The 17511-nt window shown below is 44.5% G+C and overlaps 1 pseudogene; it reads left to right on the top strand.

Moving 5' to 3' along the window:
• The first annotated feature begins 4509 nt into the window (after positions 1 to 4509).
• LOC141074996 (cytosol aminopeptidase-like) overlaps positions 4510 to 17511 on the top strand; it is a 49324-nt pseudogene continuing 36322 nt past the window's right edge.

Raw genomic sequence — 17511 nt, 5'->3', positions numbered from 1 at the left:
AGCTCGATGGCACAGCTGTGACCTAAGTGACTAGAGAATAAGTGAGATTTTGAATCTCTGCACACACTTTTGGACACTGGACACTTTTGGATTGTGTGAGGCCCAATGAATATCTGAGCGCTATGTGACAAGCTCGATGGCACAGCTGTGACCTAAGTGACTAGAGAATAAGTGAGATTTTGAATCTCTGCACACACTTTTGGACACTGGACACTTTTGGATTGTGTGAGGCCCACTGATATCTGAGCGCTATGTGACAGGCTCGATGGCACAGCTGTGACCTAAGTGACTAGAGAATAAGTGAGATTTTGAATCTCTGCACACACTTTTGGACACTGGACACTTTTGGATTGTGTGAGGCCCAATGAATATCTGAGCGATATGTGACAAGCTCGATGGCACAGCTGTGACCAAAGTGACTAGAGGATAAGTGAGAGTTTGAATCTCTGCACACACTTTTGGACACTGGACACTTTTGGATTGTGTGAGGCCCAATGAATATCTGAGTGCTATGTGACAAGCTCGATGGCACAGCTGTGACCTAAGTGACTAGAGGATAAGTGAGAGTTTGAATCTCTGCACACACTTTTGGACACTGGACACTTTTGGATTGTGTGAGGCCCAATGAATATCTGAGCGCTATGTGACAAGCTCGATGGCACAGCTGTGACCTAAGTGACTAGAGAATAAGTGAGATTTTGAATCTCTGCACACACTTTTGGACACTGGACACTTTTGGATTGTGTGAGGCCCAATGAATATCTGAGCGCTATGTGACAAGCTCGATGGCACAGCTGTGACCTAAGTGACTAGAGAATAAGTGAGATTTTGAATCTCTGCACACACTTTTGGACACTGGACACTTTTGGATTGTGTGAGGCCCACTGATATCTGAGCGCTATGTGACAGGCTCGATGGCACTGCTGTGACAAAAGTGACTAGAGGATAAGGGAGATTTTGAATATCTGCACACACTTTTGGACACTGGACACTTTTGGATTGTGTGAGGCCCACTGATATCTGAGCGCTATGTGACAGGCTCGATGGCACTGCTGTGACAAAAGTGACTAGAGGATAAGGAAGATTTTGAATATCTGCACACACTTTTGGACACTGGACACTTTTGGATTGTATGAGGCCCACTGATATCTGAGCGCTATGTGACAGGCTCGATGGCACTGCTGTGACAAAAGTGACTAGAGGATAAGGGAGATTTTGAATATCTGCACACACTTTTGGACACTGGACACTTTTGGATTGTGTGAGGCCCACTGATATCTGAGCGCTATGTGACAGGCTCGATGGCACTGCTGTGACAAAAGTGACTAGAGGATAAGGGAGATTTTGAATATCTGCACACACTTTTGGACACTGGACACTTTTGGATTGTGTGAGGCCCACTGATATCTGAGCGCTATGTGACAGGCTCGATGGCACTGCTGTGACAAAAGTGACTAGAGGATAAGGGAGATTTTGAATATCTGCACACACTTTTGGACACTGGACACTTTTGGATTGTGTGAGGCCCACTGATATCTGAGCGCTATGTGACAGGCTCGATGGCACTGCTGTGACAAAAGTGACTAGAGGATAAGGGAGATTTTGAATATCTGCACACACTTTTGGACACTGGACACTTTTGGATTGTGTGAGGCCCACTGATATCTGAGCGCTATGTGACAGGCTCGATGGCACTGCTGTGACAAAAGTGACTAGATGATAAGGGAGATTTTGAATATCTGCACACACTTTTGGACACTGGACACTTTTGGATTGTGTGAGGCCCACTGATATCTGAGCGCTATGTGACAGGCTCGATGGCACTGCTGTGACAAAAGTGACTAGAGGATAAGGGAGATTTTGAATTTCTGCACACACTTGTGGACAGTGGACACTTTTGGATTGTGTGAGGCCCACTGATATCTGAGCGCTATGTGACAGGCTCGAAGGCACTGCTGTGACAAAAGTGACTAGAGGATAAGGGAGATTTTGAATATCTGCACACACTTTTGGACACTGGACACTTTTGGATTGTGTGAGGCCCACTGATATCTGAGCGCTATGTGACAGGCTCGATGGCACTGCTGTGACAAAAGTGACTAGAGGATAAGGGAGATTTTGAATTTCTGCACACACTTGTGGACAGTGGACACTTTTGGATTGTGTGAGGCCCACTGATATCTGAGCGCTATGTGACAGGCTCGATGGCACTGCTGTGACAAAAGTGACTAGAGGATAAGGGAGATTTTGAATATCTGCACACACTTTTGGACACTGGACACTTTTGGATTGTGTGAGGCCCACTGATATCTGAGCGCTATGTGACAGGCTCGATGGCACTGCTGTGACAAAAGTGACTAGAGGATAAGGGAGATTTTGAATATCTGCACACACTTTTGGACACTGGACACTTTTGGATTGTGTGAGGCCCACTGATATCTGAGCGCTATGTGACAGGCTCGATGGCACTGCTGTGACAAAAGTGACTAGAGGATAAGGGAGATTTTGAATTTCTGCACACACTTGTGGACAGTGGACACTTTTGGATTGTGTGAGGCCCACTGATATCTGAGCGCTATGTGACAGGCTCGATGGCACAGCTGTGACAAAAGTGACTAGAGGATAAGGGAGATTTTGAATCTCTGCACACACTTTTGGACACTGGACACTTTTGGATTGTGTGAGGCCCAATGAATATCTGAGCGCTATGTGACAGGCTCGATGGCACAGCTGTGACAAAAGTGACTAGAGGATAAGGGAGATTGGATTGCTTTTAAAAAAGCAGTTTGCGGAGCAGTGGGTAAACAGCAATGCAGGAATGTCAGGAAGCCTTAGAAGGCAGCCCAACAACCAACACCACTGATACACCACTATATAGCCTCCCCTTGCACTGCACACACAGTGACTGGTGTGTTGTGCAGGCCAAATCGCTAGCAGCAGAAGCAGTTTTTTTTTCTTCTCAGCAGGACAAAAAAAAAAATTGGGATTGCTTTTAAAAAAGCAGTTTGCGGAGCAGTGGGTAAACAGCAATGCCAGCCTGTCAGGAAACCTTAAAAGGCAGCCCAACAACCAACACCACTGATACACCACTATATAGCCTCCCCTTGCACTGCACACACAGTGACTGGTGTGTTGTGCAGGCCAAATCGCTAGCAGCAGAAGCAGTTTTTTTGTCTTCTTCCCTGCCTAACGCTCTCCCTACAGAATCAGCAGCAACCTCTCCCTATACTAAGATCGGCAGAAGTAAGATGGCGGTCGGTGTGCACGCCCTTTTATACCCCCTGTGACGCCCACCAAAGCAAGCCAATCACTTGCATGCCCTTCTGAAAGATGGTGGTGACCCGTGCCTATGTCATCACGTTACCCACAGTGTCCGTGGATCCTGATTGGCTGAAAAAGAGCGCAAAACAAACTTTTGAAACGCGACTTTGGCGCGTAAGTCGCCGACCTCGTGGCCGACCTCATCCTAGGGTCGGGTTTCGTTTCATGAAACCCGACTTTGCCAAAAGTCGGCGACTTTTGAATTTTTTCGACCCGTTTCGCTCAACTCTAGTCTTTAGTGCAGCAGGTGGTGTACTAACAGACCGTCGCACGCGACTATCCTCCGATAACATTGACCGGCTTACTTTTCTGAAAATGAACAAGGCCTGGATCTCGCCGGAATTTGCCAGTCCTCTTCCAGAATAAATAATTGGTTGGCAACAGTATCCAGGTCTGCTGTTGTGTTCATATTTCTGCCACCTGAACTGTAATCCCTGGGCTCCAACACCACCAGTTGCTGCTCAGAAGTGCCGTCTGCACAGAGAAAAACACACGCTCCAGTGTTAGTGGGGTTCAGTAACGCCAGCTGCTCCCCTGCTGTGTGTCCGGCAATGTCTCCTGCTCCCTCCACATTCACACTACATCAGATTTTACACTTGCTCCAAGTAGGCCTCAGCCTACTCCATGATTGATCCTGGGCTCCAACACCGCCAGTTGCCAGTTTTTTTGTTTTTTACATATCATCAAATCTAAATTCTGATGGAGCTTTTTAAGGACGTTAAAAACAACAAATTTTTCAAGTGGAACCGCTTCAGGAAAAACTCCTTTTTTGGGGAGGTTTTTATTATCCAGTATAGTGTGTGTATATATATATATATTATAATATGAAATGTTTTTTTTCAGCTGTTTTACTTGATGTGTAAAATTCGGAGTGGATTCCAGAAGATATTCGCCTCAGAGTGGTGACATGTAGCCGAAGAGGAAGAAAATGCTCAAAAACAAGATTTGAACAGCAGGGTGGCTTAACATTGATGGGTAAGCTCTGACCCAGTACAGTGATGGAGAGCGGTCTGCTTTTATTGTTTTTTATTCTTCACATATGAGAAAGGAAACAGACGTGAGACTGAGACCTCAGAACAGTTTGTAGATCTTCTTAGAGCCTTGCAGTATGATGTACCGCCACAAGGTGGCACCCATGAGCTGTGATAGGTTTCTGCTGCCTGTGGCTGACGTCAATGCAGGGAGGCCGGGCGTCGTGGCTCCGTGTGATGACGTCATCATCCTGGGTCTCTGTGCACATGTGCGGGGCACCAGCTGAGCCTCAGTGACAGCTACTGCCACTCCAGAGCGGAGATCATGCTGCAGCCCCTCAGAGCGGCGCTCCACAGCAGTGTGCACAAAAGCTGCTGCAGAGCGTTCTCCGTGTCTGCACGTTCCTACAACTCTGGGCGCAAGGTAAAACCCCGCTATAACGCGAGCCGCCCTCATCTCGCCCCTTGCTATCGGTTCCTTTAACCTGTTCACGTCTGCACACATCTGTGTCATGCCCTGGCTGTATCTGTGCTGTTCCTCTGTGCAGTATATGGTGGAGGATGGCGCTGCGGCTGGCGTATTAGGGCGCTCCGACTTCCGGCAGCTTTTTTTTTTGCCCTCTTGATCTGACTGATCAAACTCAACCGTGGGTCTGTTATAAAAACACGAAAAACCTCTCGGCTGCCCCCCGACCATAGGTAATAATGGCAACAGAATTTATTTCCCATGGCTCATAAATGGCTGAGAATTGGATCCAATACACTGGTTACATTTTTGGCTCCCCGGATTTGCTGCTAGCGTCATGTTCTGAAGCCGTGTGCATGGCCCACCGCACCTTCCACCATTTGTTACCTCTGTGATATAGATGTTTCCTTTCCCTCCCAGAAGCCGTGGTGGTGGGGGAGCATGAAGAAGCCTCGGAGTGGTATGGGGGCCATTATGGCGCCATATTACACATCGAGGAGCCGTACTGCGGCCTCAGCTATTTCCATCTTTCTGCTTTAGGGCCTTGTTCTCGGTGTATATGATAAGAATGAGGATGAAAGTCTCCCCCTGAGCCGGGCCGCAGACAGGTTCGACAATGCTGTTTCAGGAAAACTGCGACTTCAGCTGACAAGGTAGAAATCCAATGTTATCCGTGTATAACGCAGACTGTTCCCACCCCATCGCCCCCATAGTAATCCATGGTCTTCCTTTACAGGTCCGGGCCTGCACTGAAGAAGGGGAAGACGCGAGTGTTTTATGGTTTGCATGAGGCACGTTCTCATTATTACTATGTGATGTGTAATTATCTGGTAATATAGCGGGAAAGATGAATGAGTATTATGAGGGTCCCGCTGTTTTGTGTATAAAGCCTTTATGCAGCCCTATGTGTCGCCATGGCTACACCCTGTCCTATAGTTGTGTATTACCCCTGTCCATCTGCTGCCATTTTTTGTATATAGGTCAGGGGAAGGACGGGGTGTAGACAGCACTTATATGTGGGTTTACATTCTGCCGTATCATTACTATGTCAGGGTTGAGCAGGGTGGATTTGATTTAAATCTAACTGATTTAAATCACGATTTAAATCACGATTTAAATCACTAGTCAGTAATGCTTGATTTAAATCAGTGATTTAAATCAAAGTTTCTACCTAAACTAGTTCTTGCTACTTTAACATGCAAGTAGATGAAGATTTTTAGAATCACTTTTTATATTACTTTTTTCTCCCCAGTTTAATGGGTTAATCATCCATATTTGGACACCACTGTTCTGTTGTACTTAGGAAGGAGAAAAATAATCCTGACCTTAATAACAATTTAAATAGATTTATTCAACTGAAACAATAACAACATTACAGCATAAGTTATTTGCTTACACAAACATCCATGTTTGTTAACTAATTTGGCTAAACAAAATATATATATATTTTAAGAAACTTAGACTGTCAGCCCAGCCGACACATGAAAAACTTAAATACTACTGTCCCTGCTGTCCTCTGTAGCTCACTTGTCGTCATCTTCATCATCATCTTCTTCTTTGTTCCTATTCATAATCTGGAAAAGAAAAACAAGCTTTCCTGCTTTATTGGGTCCCAACTGATTTCTCAATTTAGAATGAATGAGTCCAAAGGAAGAGAATATTCTTTCAACGCCTGCAGAAGAAGCTACTGCTGTTAAAAGTGAAATCATTACTTGAACAGTCTCTAAATCCAAGCGCTTAAGTGACTTCCACCAGTTTACTGGTGTGACCTTCCTTAAAATATCTTCAGCAAACATATATTTCTTGAATGGTTCCCCCTTAGCTCTGAAGTTTATTATAGTTGGCATTAAAGATGGATGATTGCTGGATACCCATGTCATAGCTAACTCCTCTTCCTCAGCACTTAGGTTTTGACCCTGATATTGGATATTGACAATATTTGCCAAAAAATGAGCTGGAGTCAGTGCTTGTCCCATTCGTTTGTTTACTGCTTGTAATTTAATTCTGTCCATGTGTAGTTCTGTTTTTAAGTGTTCACTCAGTTCCTTCCAAATTTCAACAGCATCCGCAATAAAACAGCTATTTTTCTGTATTTTGTTTAAAGCTTGAGAGATGGGTTTCAGGAAGCTCAGCATATGTTCAACATTTCTCTTAAGCCCAATGTTGAGGATTTTGGCCGTGACAGTGCCATCTATTTTATCTCGATTTTCTTCACAAAGTGTCATCAGAATAGGCCAGTTTTTGATATACTGCTCAAAACAGTCCACCACAGAGTTCCATCTAACATCTTGTGGGAGCGTTAGCTTGGTTCCACCCATCCTTTTCAGAGCTGCTGCAGCAAAATGATTATTACGGAAGTATTTAGCAATTTCAACAACATTAGCCTTTATTTCTGCAACACTTAAGTCTTTGGCTAAGAGGTGCAGCAAATGAGCACTGCAACCATATGTTATTAGCAGCTTTGTATTCCCTCCCTGCTCTTCTAAATCTCTTCTCATCTTGGATACGTTTGCAGCATTGTCAGTGACCAAACTGCGTACTAGACATTTGAATTTTTGTTCACATGTCGTTATAGCTTTTACTGCCACTTCGTGTAAGTATTCTGCTGTGTGTGCATTTCCTGACTTATCAGTTGTTTGTGCAAGGAAGACTTTACCTTCTTCTGTTGTTATACAAGCACATACAATAGGATCATTGTGGACATTACTCCACCCATCAATACTTAGGTTAACAATTTTACCCTCCAGAGCTGTTGCACATTGCTCCATTTCTCTGTCATGCACTTGATCCAGCAGTTTCCCTGCAACATCAGCTCTGCTGGGTGGACTGTATCCTGGTCTCAGTGACTGAACCATATTAATGAAATGTGGGTTCTCAGTCAGACGGAAAGAAGAGTTCGTTGCATAAATAAACTGGACAATTTTTTCAACTCTTTTTCTAATCTGCTAGTTCTTATCACAAACCTATCTATGGTGGTTCCAGGAGGTAAAGGTTTTGTCTTCCTTTTGGGTGATGGTGATATGTGGCTGTGGGTGTCTGATGATGATGCTGCTAATGAAGCACTATCCTGGATGGATAACTCTGAAACTGTAGAACAGGATGATGGTGATCTTGGAGGTGGATAGTTTCCAGAATCCATGAATTCCCCTAAACAAAAAAAGTCAATGCTGTTATTTTATTGTTTATACAATTTCTGCTTATTGTACACAACACATCACTGCCCCTGCCCCAAAAGGAATATTTGTTTTTCTTCATAACTGTACCAAATGACAGTAACATGCAGTAATAATAAGAAATATTTTTCTCACACATGACAGTTCAGTCTTTAGAAATAGGATTCAATAAAAATGTTTACCAACCTGAAGATCCTGCCTGTTCAGAAGTGTTTCTTTGGTCATCTTCATCACCGCACTTCTCATGATGTTGCCTCATTCGCGCCACCAGGCCTTGCATCTCTTTGTTGCATCGTTTGCATTTTGCACGCATGCCTGCCTTACCGATAGGCGAAGGAGCTTCATTAAAATATTCCCAAACTGGGTCTCTTTTACGGCCTGCTGCCATTATAAGGAAAGAATGTAATAAACCTCAGATCGTACACACAAACAGATCCAGACTTGTCTGTCTGTGGCTATGCTGCAGTATTGTGCTCAAAGTTTCACTTTCATTTTCTTGTCTGCTTGCCCTTCCTCCTCCTCACACTTAGATTCACATTCTTCTTGTGTTGTGCAGATCTATTCCACTCCAAACAATCAGAAACATATTGTCTAACTTCTTGGACTTGGCACTGAAGGGGTTGATTCTGTATTCATAGGTTTGTAGAACAATAGGATTAAGGTCTTTTTCTCAACTCTGTTCATGTTGTAACATTTTTGCCGTGAAGAAGAGGCTGGGACCTCTGCGGAGTCAAATTCAGTTTTGAAAACTGCGTAAGTAAAGCGAGCGTCTGTGATAATATAGGAGAGAAACTGCCCACTAATCCTACAGAAACCTCTGGAAGAGCATGGCATTGTGAATGTTACACATATACAGCCTTTATTCTACTGAGTTAAACAATTCAGCTTTATCTCATGATGGAAGAACCTTTGGATGGTAAAATATTTTCCTCAAAAAGCAGTTTATTGAAAAAAATCCGATTTAAATAAAAAAAAAATCCGATTTTTTTTTTGATTTTTTTTAATTTTTTTTTTAAAAAAACATTGATTTTTATCCACCCTGGGGTTGAGTAACTTATCCCAAGCGGTGACATGAGACTGGCTGAGTAGGGCCGAACCAATAGACTAAAACTAATTCTGTTCAATGTTAATATATTTTTGTTAATTTTATCATTTAATATTGAGCAGAATTAAGTATGTCTGGCTGTTACTGCTATTACATGTTAGGATTGGGATTACTGTAAGGTTTACGCTTATCAGTAACCACTAATCAAAACCATATACATCACTGTTTTCTATAATCATACATATCCGATTCAGCTTTTGTGCCATGATCAATAGCAACCCCCGACGCTCAGTATGATGTGCCCCTCGCCACCATGCCCAACGCTCAGTATGATGTGCCCCTCGCCACCATGCCCGACGCTCAGTATGATGTGCCCCTCGCCACCATGCCCGACGCTCAGTATGATGTGCCCCTCGCCACCATGCCCGACGCTCAGTATGATGTGCCCCTCGCCACCATGCCCGACGCTCAGTATGATGTGCCCCTCGCCACCATGCCCGACGCTCAGTATGATGTGCCCCTCGCCACCATGCCCGACGCTCAGTATGATGTGCCCCTCGCCACCATGCCCGACGCTCAGTATGATGTGCCCCTCGCCACCATGCCCGACGCTCAGTATGATGTGCCCCTCGCCACCATGCCCGACGCTCAGTATGATGTGCCCCTCGCCACCATGCCCGACGCTCAGTATGATGTGCCCCTCGCCACCATGCCCGACGCTCAGTATGATGTGCCCCTCGCCACGACGCTCAGTATGATGTGCCCCTCGCCACGACGCTCAGTATGATGTGCCCCTCGCCACGACGCTCAGTATGATGTGCCCCTCGCCACGACGCTCAGTATGATGTGCCCCTCGCCACGACGCTCAGTATGATGTGCCCCTCGCCACGACGCTCAGTATGATGTGCCCCTCGCCACGACGCTCAGTATGATGTGCCCCTCGCCACGACGCTCAGTATGATGTGCCCCTCGCCACGACGCTCAGTATGATGTGCCCCTCGCCACGACGCTCAGTATGATGTGCCCCTCGCCACGACGCTCAGTATGATGTGCCCCTCGCCACGACGCTCAGTATAATGTGCCCCTCGCCACGACGCTCAGTATGATGTGCCCCTCGCCACGACGCTCAGTATGATGTGCCCCTCGCCACGACGCTCAGTATGATGTGCCCCTCGCCACCATGCCCGACACGCTCAGTATGATGTGCCCCTCGCCACCATGCCCCTCTCCAACACGCACAGTATGATGTGCCCCTCATAGCTCTCCCCGACGCAGAGCATATGGGACCCCACAGCCCTTCCCCCCACAAGCAGTTTGATGGCCTCACACAGCATGATGGAGCCCTCCCTCCCACAGCATGGGGGATCCCACAAACCTTTTCAACACACAGCGAGAGGGACCCTAAAGCACTGTCCTCCAAACACCGAGTGATGGCTTCCTCATAGTACAGCATGATGGATCCCCCAACCCTCCCCCACACAAAGTATGATGCCTCCCAGACTTCCCTCACTCACAAGTGAATGACTACTCGCCTCGCCTTGTTTCTCCGATGTGCTTTGCTGTAAGTACTGAGGCTCAGTAACAGACATCTAGTAATGTCATCTTGCCCGCTGCGCTGTCTCATTCTGACTGGTGGAGGAGGGAGCTGACTCTTGCCTGTTCGACCGTTGTGTTCAGCAGTATCTACACTCTGAGGATGCATATAGTGTTATACTGTACTTGTGATGCTATGCCATACCAGGCCCCTCACCCCGCCACCCCCAACTCCTGGGCGGTACTCCGCTGATTCCATGCCTTTGACTGTTCCAGTCCACACGAAACCGCCAAAGGGCTGCATGTGACCCACAGGCCGGCCACAGTTTGTCCTAAGTGAATGTACACTATGGCGGTGTCCTGACCACATTTTATCTCGGCATTTGATGGGTCTGACCTATTTCTACGTACAATTGTACCCATGAGCTGTGAACAGAATTTCACCCCGTCATTAACAGGTCTCTTTCAATGGCAGGATTTCCCCAGTGTGGTGACGGTGGGGTTGGGGAAGCAGTCGCCAGGTGTCCACCAGCAGGAGCTCTGGAATGAAAGCAAGGAGAACATTAGGGCTGCGGTATCAGGTAACTTAGTGTGACCGGTCGTGGCTGTGGTTACCGCTGACCTTTGTATTTTTGGCAGTGATTCTCTTAATACTTCAGTAGTGAACTAAAAGGAAAATGTACATCAGCTTATTAGTTAAAGGGAATGGCTAGACTTAGTCTTGTCACATTCTTGACACGTTTTTTTTTTTTTTTGGAAGTGCATTGAGCAGCAAGGTGGTGTGCTGGTAAAAGGGGGAAAAAAAAAAAAAAAAATCTTTTAAATCTTCTGCCTGAGCGAGTGTGAACGAGCAGAGTGTGACCTGAGCATATGTGCGAACTGTGGTATGTGTGTGACTTGAGATTCAGTGAAGAGGTGTTTGGAAAACCTATAACAAATACCTGTGTGAGTTGCTGAATTGTAGGTTGCTGAGTGCTTTCTACCTGTCCAATTTTTGGGGGGCTTGGGGGCTTGTTTAACCTATTTTTTTTTTTTCTCTCTCTAATCTTTAATCTCTTATTTTACTATCTGTGTTTTTAAGGGTTAACTATATTGAATTTAAATCTTGATGTGTAACTATATTCACAAGGGGTTAATTAAGGGTGGGAGTTCATACAGTAATTAAGGGTTTATAAGGGGCAGCTGGTTGGGGCTTAACTCCTTTTGGAAGTACATTGAGCAGCAAGGTGGTGTTCTGGTAAAAGGGGGGAAAAAAAAAAATTCTTTTAAATCTTCTGCCTGAGCGAGTGTGAACGAGCTGAGTGTGACATGAGCGTAAGTGCGAACTGTGGTAAGTGTGTGACTTGAGATTCAGTGACTTTGGATTCAGGGAGTTTCCAAGGGAGGTATTACTGAATTGCTGTTATATTTTATTAATACTTTTTATTTATTTTTGCTTATCGTATTGTCTTTTGCAATCCCCATTAGGATGTGCTCCACTATTGCCAATGCCATCCAGTGCACGTCTTGCCGCATGTATGAAATCCTTGAACAGCCGGTCGAGGGTGCATACTGCTGTGCGAGATGTGAGCACGTTGTGCATTTGGAAGCCCAGATTCTGGATCTAAATGTGCAGCTGGCAACACTGAGATCCATAGACAATATGGAAAGGAGTCTTCTGCTCACTGAGCAGACGCTCAATGGGATAGATGAGGGGGGATGCTAGGTTGGAGCTGCAGGACAATGAAGCAGCTAGCTGGGTGACAGTTAGAAGGCGGGGTAGAGGGAAGAGCACCAGGGAGGCTAGTCCTGATCTGGCACACCCCAATAAGTTTGCTAAGTTGGCAGATGAGGGGAGTGTTAGTGCAGGAGTAGCACTGCTGCAGCAAGGCATGTCCTCTGAAAGCCGGAGGAGTGTCTGCTCCAGTAAGGGGGGAAATAGGAGAGCAGGGCAGGCCAGACAGGTTCTGGTAGTGGGAGACTCAATTATTAGGGGAACAGATAGGGCAATCTGTCACAAAGACAGGGATCGTCGAACGGTGTGCTGCCTACCTGGCGCTCGAGTCCGACACATCGCTGATCGGGTTGACAGATTACTGGGAGGGGCTGGTGAGGATCCAGCGGTCATGGTGCACATTGGCACAAATGACAAAGTTAGAGGTAGGTGGAAGGTCCTTAAAGATGATTTCAGGGAATTAGGCTGTAAGCTTAAAGCAAGGACCTCCAAGGTGGTATTTTCGGAAATACTTCCTGTACCACGTGCCACACCAGAGAGGCAACGGGAGATTAGGGAGGTTAATAAGTGGCTCAGGAATTGGTGTAGGAAGGAGGGGTTTGGGTTCCTGCAGAACTGGGCCGACTTCTCCGTTGGCTACAGGTTCTATGCTAGGGACGGGCTGCACCTCAATGGGGAGGGTGCAGCTGTGCTGGGGGAGAAAATGGCTAGAAGGTTGGAGGAGTGTTTAAACTATGGACGGGGGGGAGGGTATTCCTTTTATAGGAGGGGAAGACAGTGCAGATAGACACCTGGGCACAAATAATGAAGGTGGGGGTGGCATGGGGGGTGGGGTTAGAACAGTTAATAATTTAAGAAAGAATAGAGGTACAGAGAGATACATAAAGTGCATGTATACTAATGCCAGAAGCCTCGCCAACAAGATGGAGGAATTGGAGTTAATGTTGTTGGAGCATAATTATGACATGGTGGGGATATCTGAGACATGGCTGGACGAGAGCCATGACTGGGCGGTTAATGTACAGGGCTATAGTCTGTTCAGAAATGACCGTACTAATAAACGAGGGGGAGGCGTGTGTTTATATGTAAAATCATCCTTAAAACCCATCCTGCGTGATAATATATATGAATCTAATGAAAATGTAGAGTCCCTGTGGGTAGAGATAAGGGGAGGGGGGAAAAATAATAAATTACTGATAGGGATTTGTTATAAATCTCCAAAAATAATGGAAGCAACAGAGAATATCCTCATAAAGCAAATAGATGAAGCTGCGACTCAAGGAGAAGTCATTATTATGGGGGACTTCAACTACCCTGAAATACATTGGGGAACCGAAACCTGCAGTTCCGGCAAAGGTAATAGGTTTCTGACAACTATGAGAGACAATTACCTTTCACAGCTGGTTCAGGACCCAACAAGAGGGGGGGCACTGCTAGACCTAATATTATCCAACAGGCCAGACCGCATATCAAATGTAAGGGTTGGGGGTCACTTGGGTAATAGTGATCACAAATTAATAAGTTTTCATGTATCCTTTAATAAGATGTGTAGTAGAGGGGTTACAAGGACACTAAACTTCAGGAAGGCAAATTTCCAACGGATGAGAGATGATCTTGGTGCAATTAACTGGGACGATATCCTGAGACATAAAAATACACCAAGAAAATGGGAGACGTTTATTAGCATCCTGAATAGGACCTGTGCACAATATATACCGTATGGGAATAAACATGCTAGAAATAGGAGGAAACCACTATGGCTAAATAGAGCTGTAAGGGGCGCAATAAGAGATAAAAATAAAGCATTTAAAGAATTAAAGCAAATAGGTAGTGATGAGGCATTAACTAAATACAGAAGATTAAAAAAATTCTGTAAAAAGCAAATCAAAACAGCAAAGATTGAGACAGAGAGACTCATTGCCAGAGAAAGTATAAATAATCCCAAAATATTCTTTAACTACATAAATAGTAAGAAGCTAAAAAATGATAGTGTTGGTCCCCTTAAAAATAGTCTGGGTGAAATGGTGGAGGAGGATGAGGAAAAAGCCAATATGCTAAATAACTTTTTTTTGACAGTGTTTACACAAGAAAATCCCATGACGGATAACATGATCAGGGATAAAAATTCTCCATTAAATGTCACCTGCTTAACCCAGCAGGAAGTACGGCGGCGTCTAAAAATCACTAAAATTGACAAATCCCTGGGCCCGGATGGGATACACCATACACCAGTACTGCAGGAATTAAGCACAGTCATAGACAGACCATTATTTTTAATCTTTAAAGATTCCATAATAACAGGGTCTGTACCACAGGACTGGCGTATAGCAAATGTGGTGCCAATATTCAAAAAGGGGACAAAAACTGAACTTGGAAATTATAGGCCAGTAAGTTTAACCTCAACTGTGGGTAAAATCCTGGAGGGTTTTCTAAGAGATAATATACTGGAGTATCTGGAGAAGAATAAACTTATGACCCAATATCAACATGGGTTTACAAGGGACCGTTCCTGTCAGACTAATCTGATAAGCTTTTATGAAGAGGTAAGTTCCGGACTGGACCAAGGGAATGCAGTGGACGTGGTGTACATGGACTTTTCAAAAGCTTTTGATACGGTGCCACACAAAAGGTTGATACATAAAATGAGAACAATGGGGATAGGGGAAAATATGTGTAGGTGGGTTAAGAGCTGGCTCAGGGATAGGAAACAAAGGGTGGTTATTAATGGAGCACACTTGGACTGGGTCACGGTTAGCAGTGGGGTACCACAGGGGTCAGTTTTGGGCCCGCTTCTTTTTAACATATTTATTAATGACCTTGTAAGGGGCATAGAGAGTAGAATTTCAATATTTGCAGATGACACTAAACTCTGCAGGGTAATCAATACAGAGGAGGACAATTTTATATTACAGGAGGATTTATGTAAACTAGAAGCTTGGGCTGATAAATGGCAAATGAGCTTTAATGGGGATTAATGTAAGGTCATGCAATTGGGTAGAACGAACAAGATGTATAATTATGTGCTTAATTGTAAAACACTGGGTAAAACAGTCACTGAAAAAGACCTGGGTGTATGGGTGGACGACAAACTCACATTTAGTGGCCAGTGTCATGCAGCTGCTGCAAAGGCAAATAAAATAATGGGATGCACTAAAAGAGGCATAGATGCTCATGAGGAGAACATAATTGTACCTCTATATAAGTCACTAGTGCGACCACACTTAGAATACTGTGTACAGTTCTGGTCTCCGGTGTATAAGAAAGACATAGCTGAACTGGAGCGGGTGCAGAGAAGAGCGACCAAGGTTATTAGGGAACTGGGGGGTCTGCAATACCAAGACAGGTTATTACACTTGGGGTTATTTAGTTTGGAGAATCGAAGGCTTAGGGGTGATCTTATTACAATGTATAAATATATGCGGGGACAATACAAAGACCTTTCTAATGATCTTTTTACTCTTAGACCTGTGACGGGGACAAGGGGGCATCCTCTACGTCTGGAGGAAAGAAGGTTTAAGCATACTCACAGACGCGGATTCTTTACTGTACGAGCAGTGAGACTGTGGAACTCTCTGCCATATGATGTTGTAATGAGTGATTCCCTACTAAAATTTAAGAGGGGACTGGATGCCTTTCTTGAAAAGTATAATATTACAGGGTATATACACTAGTTTCCTTAGTGTTGCGTTGATCCAGGGAGCTAGTCTGATTGCCGTATGTGGAGTCGGGAAGGAATTTTTTTCCCCAATATGAAGCTCACTGTTTGCCACATGGGGTTTTTTTGCCTTCCTCTGGATCAACATGTTAGGGCAAGTTAGGATAGGATATGGATTGAACTAGATGGACTTAAAGTCTCCCTTCAACCTTAATTACTATGTTACATCTGACACCCAGCAAATATTCTGCTTGGTCCTCCTTTTCTAATTAAGGGCTATTCACCTTTTGGGAACTTTTTTTTCCCCTCTCACGTGAAAATATCTGGGGCTAAAAAATCATTTTGAAATAGGTTTCATTAAAAGTTTTTCACCCTTTGACTTCTGAAGCCTCGGAGTTGCAAGGCCTATTGCTTGCAGCCGGATGAGTTAACTGAGAATCTATCAGTGAGCTTGGTCTGAATGAATTCTTTGAAAATTCTTGGAGAACAGGAGAAGTCCCAGAAGACTGGAGAAGAGCAAATGTTGTTCCTATCTTCAAAAAGGGGAAGAAGGTGGACCCAGGCAACTATAGGCCGGTGAGTCTGACTTCTATACCAGGAAAGATCTTTGAACAAATTATTAAACAACATGTATGTCAGTACCTGGAAAAGAATGAAGTGATTAAACAGAGTCAGCATGGGTTTGTAACTAATAAGTCATGTCAGACTAACTTAATTTCCTTCTATGATGGAATCACTGATTGGGTGGATCAAGGAAATGCTGTAGATATAGTATATCTTGACTTCAGCAAAGCATTTGACAAAGTATCTCATACAATCCTTATTGAAAAAATGACTAAGTATGGAATGGACAAGGCAACTGTTAGGTGGATTCATAACTGGCTTAGTGATCGGACCCAAAGAGTGGTCGTAAATGGCTGCACATCCAGTTGGAAGAATGTCTCAAGTGGGGTACCACAGGGCTCTGTCCTGGGTCCTGTATTGTTCAACATCTTTATCAACGATTTAGATGAAGGAATTGAGGGTAAACTGATTAAATTTGCTGATGACACAAAGCTAGGAGGGATAGGTAATACTAGAGAAGAGAGAGGATTCAAAAAGATATAAATAAACTGGAACAGTGGGCAGCAACTAACAGAATGGTTTTTAACAGGGAAAAATGCAAAGTACTACATCTGGGCAATAAAAATGAAAAAAGCATATACAGAATGGGAGGAATAGGGCTAAGCAACTGCACATGTGAAAAAGACTTGGGTATACTAATAGATCACAGACTGAATATGAGTCAACAGTGTGATGCAGCAGCAAAAAAGGCAAATGCAATTCTAGGATGTATTAACAGAAGCATACAGTCTAGATCACGTGAAGTCATTATTGCCCTCTACTCCTCTTTGGTCAGACCTAATCTGGAATATTGTGTCCAGTTTTGGGCACCACATTTTAAAAAAGACATCAACAAACTGGAGCAAGTTCAGAAAAGAGCAACCAGAATGGTGACCGGTCTGCAAACCCTGTCTTATGAGGAAAGGTTGCAGGATTTGGGAATGTTTAGTTTGCAAAAGAGAAGACGGAGAGGAGACTTAATAGCTGTCTACAAATATCTCAAGGGCTGTCACATTGTAGAAGGATCAAC

This window comes from Dendrobates tinctorius, unplaced genomic scaffold, assembly GCF_039654945.1.
Source record: "Dendrobates tinctorius isolate UK_male_01 unplaced genomic scaffold, ASM3965494v1 ptg000347l, whole genome shotgun sequence".
Lineage (NCBI taxonomy): Eukaryota > Metazoa > Chordata > Amphibia > Anura > Dendrobatidae > Dendrobates > Dendrobates tinctorius.
The sequence above is the reverse complement of the archived record's forward strand: the minus strand, read 5'-3'. Positions and strand labels throughout refer to the sequence as shown.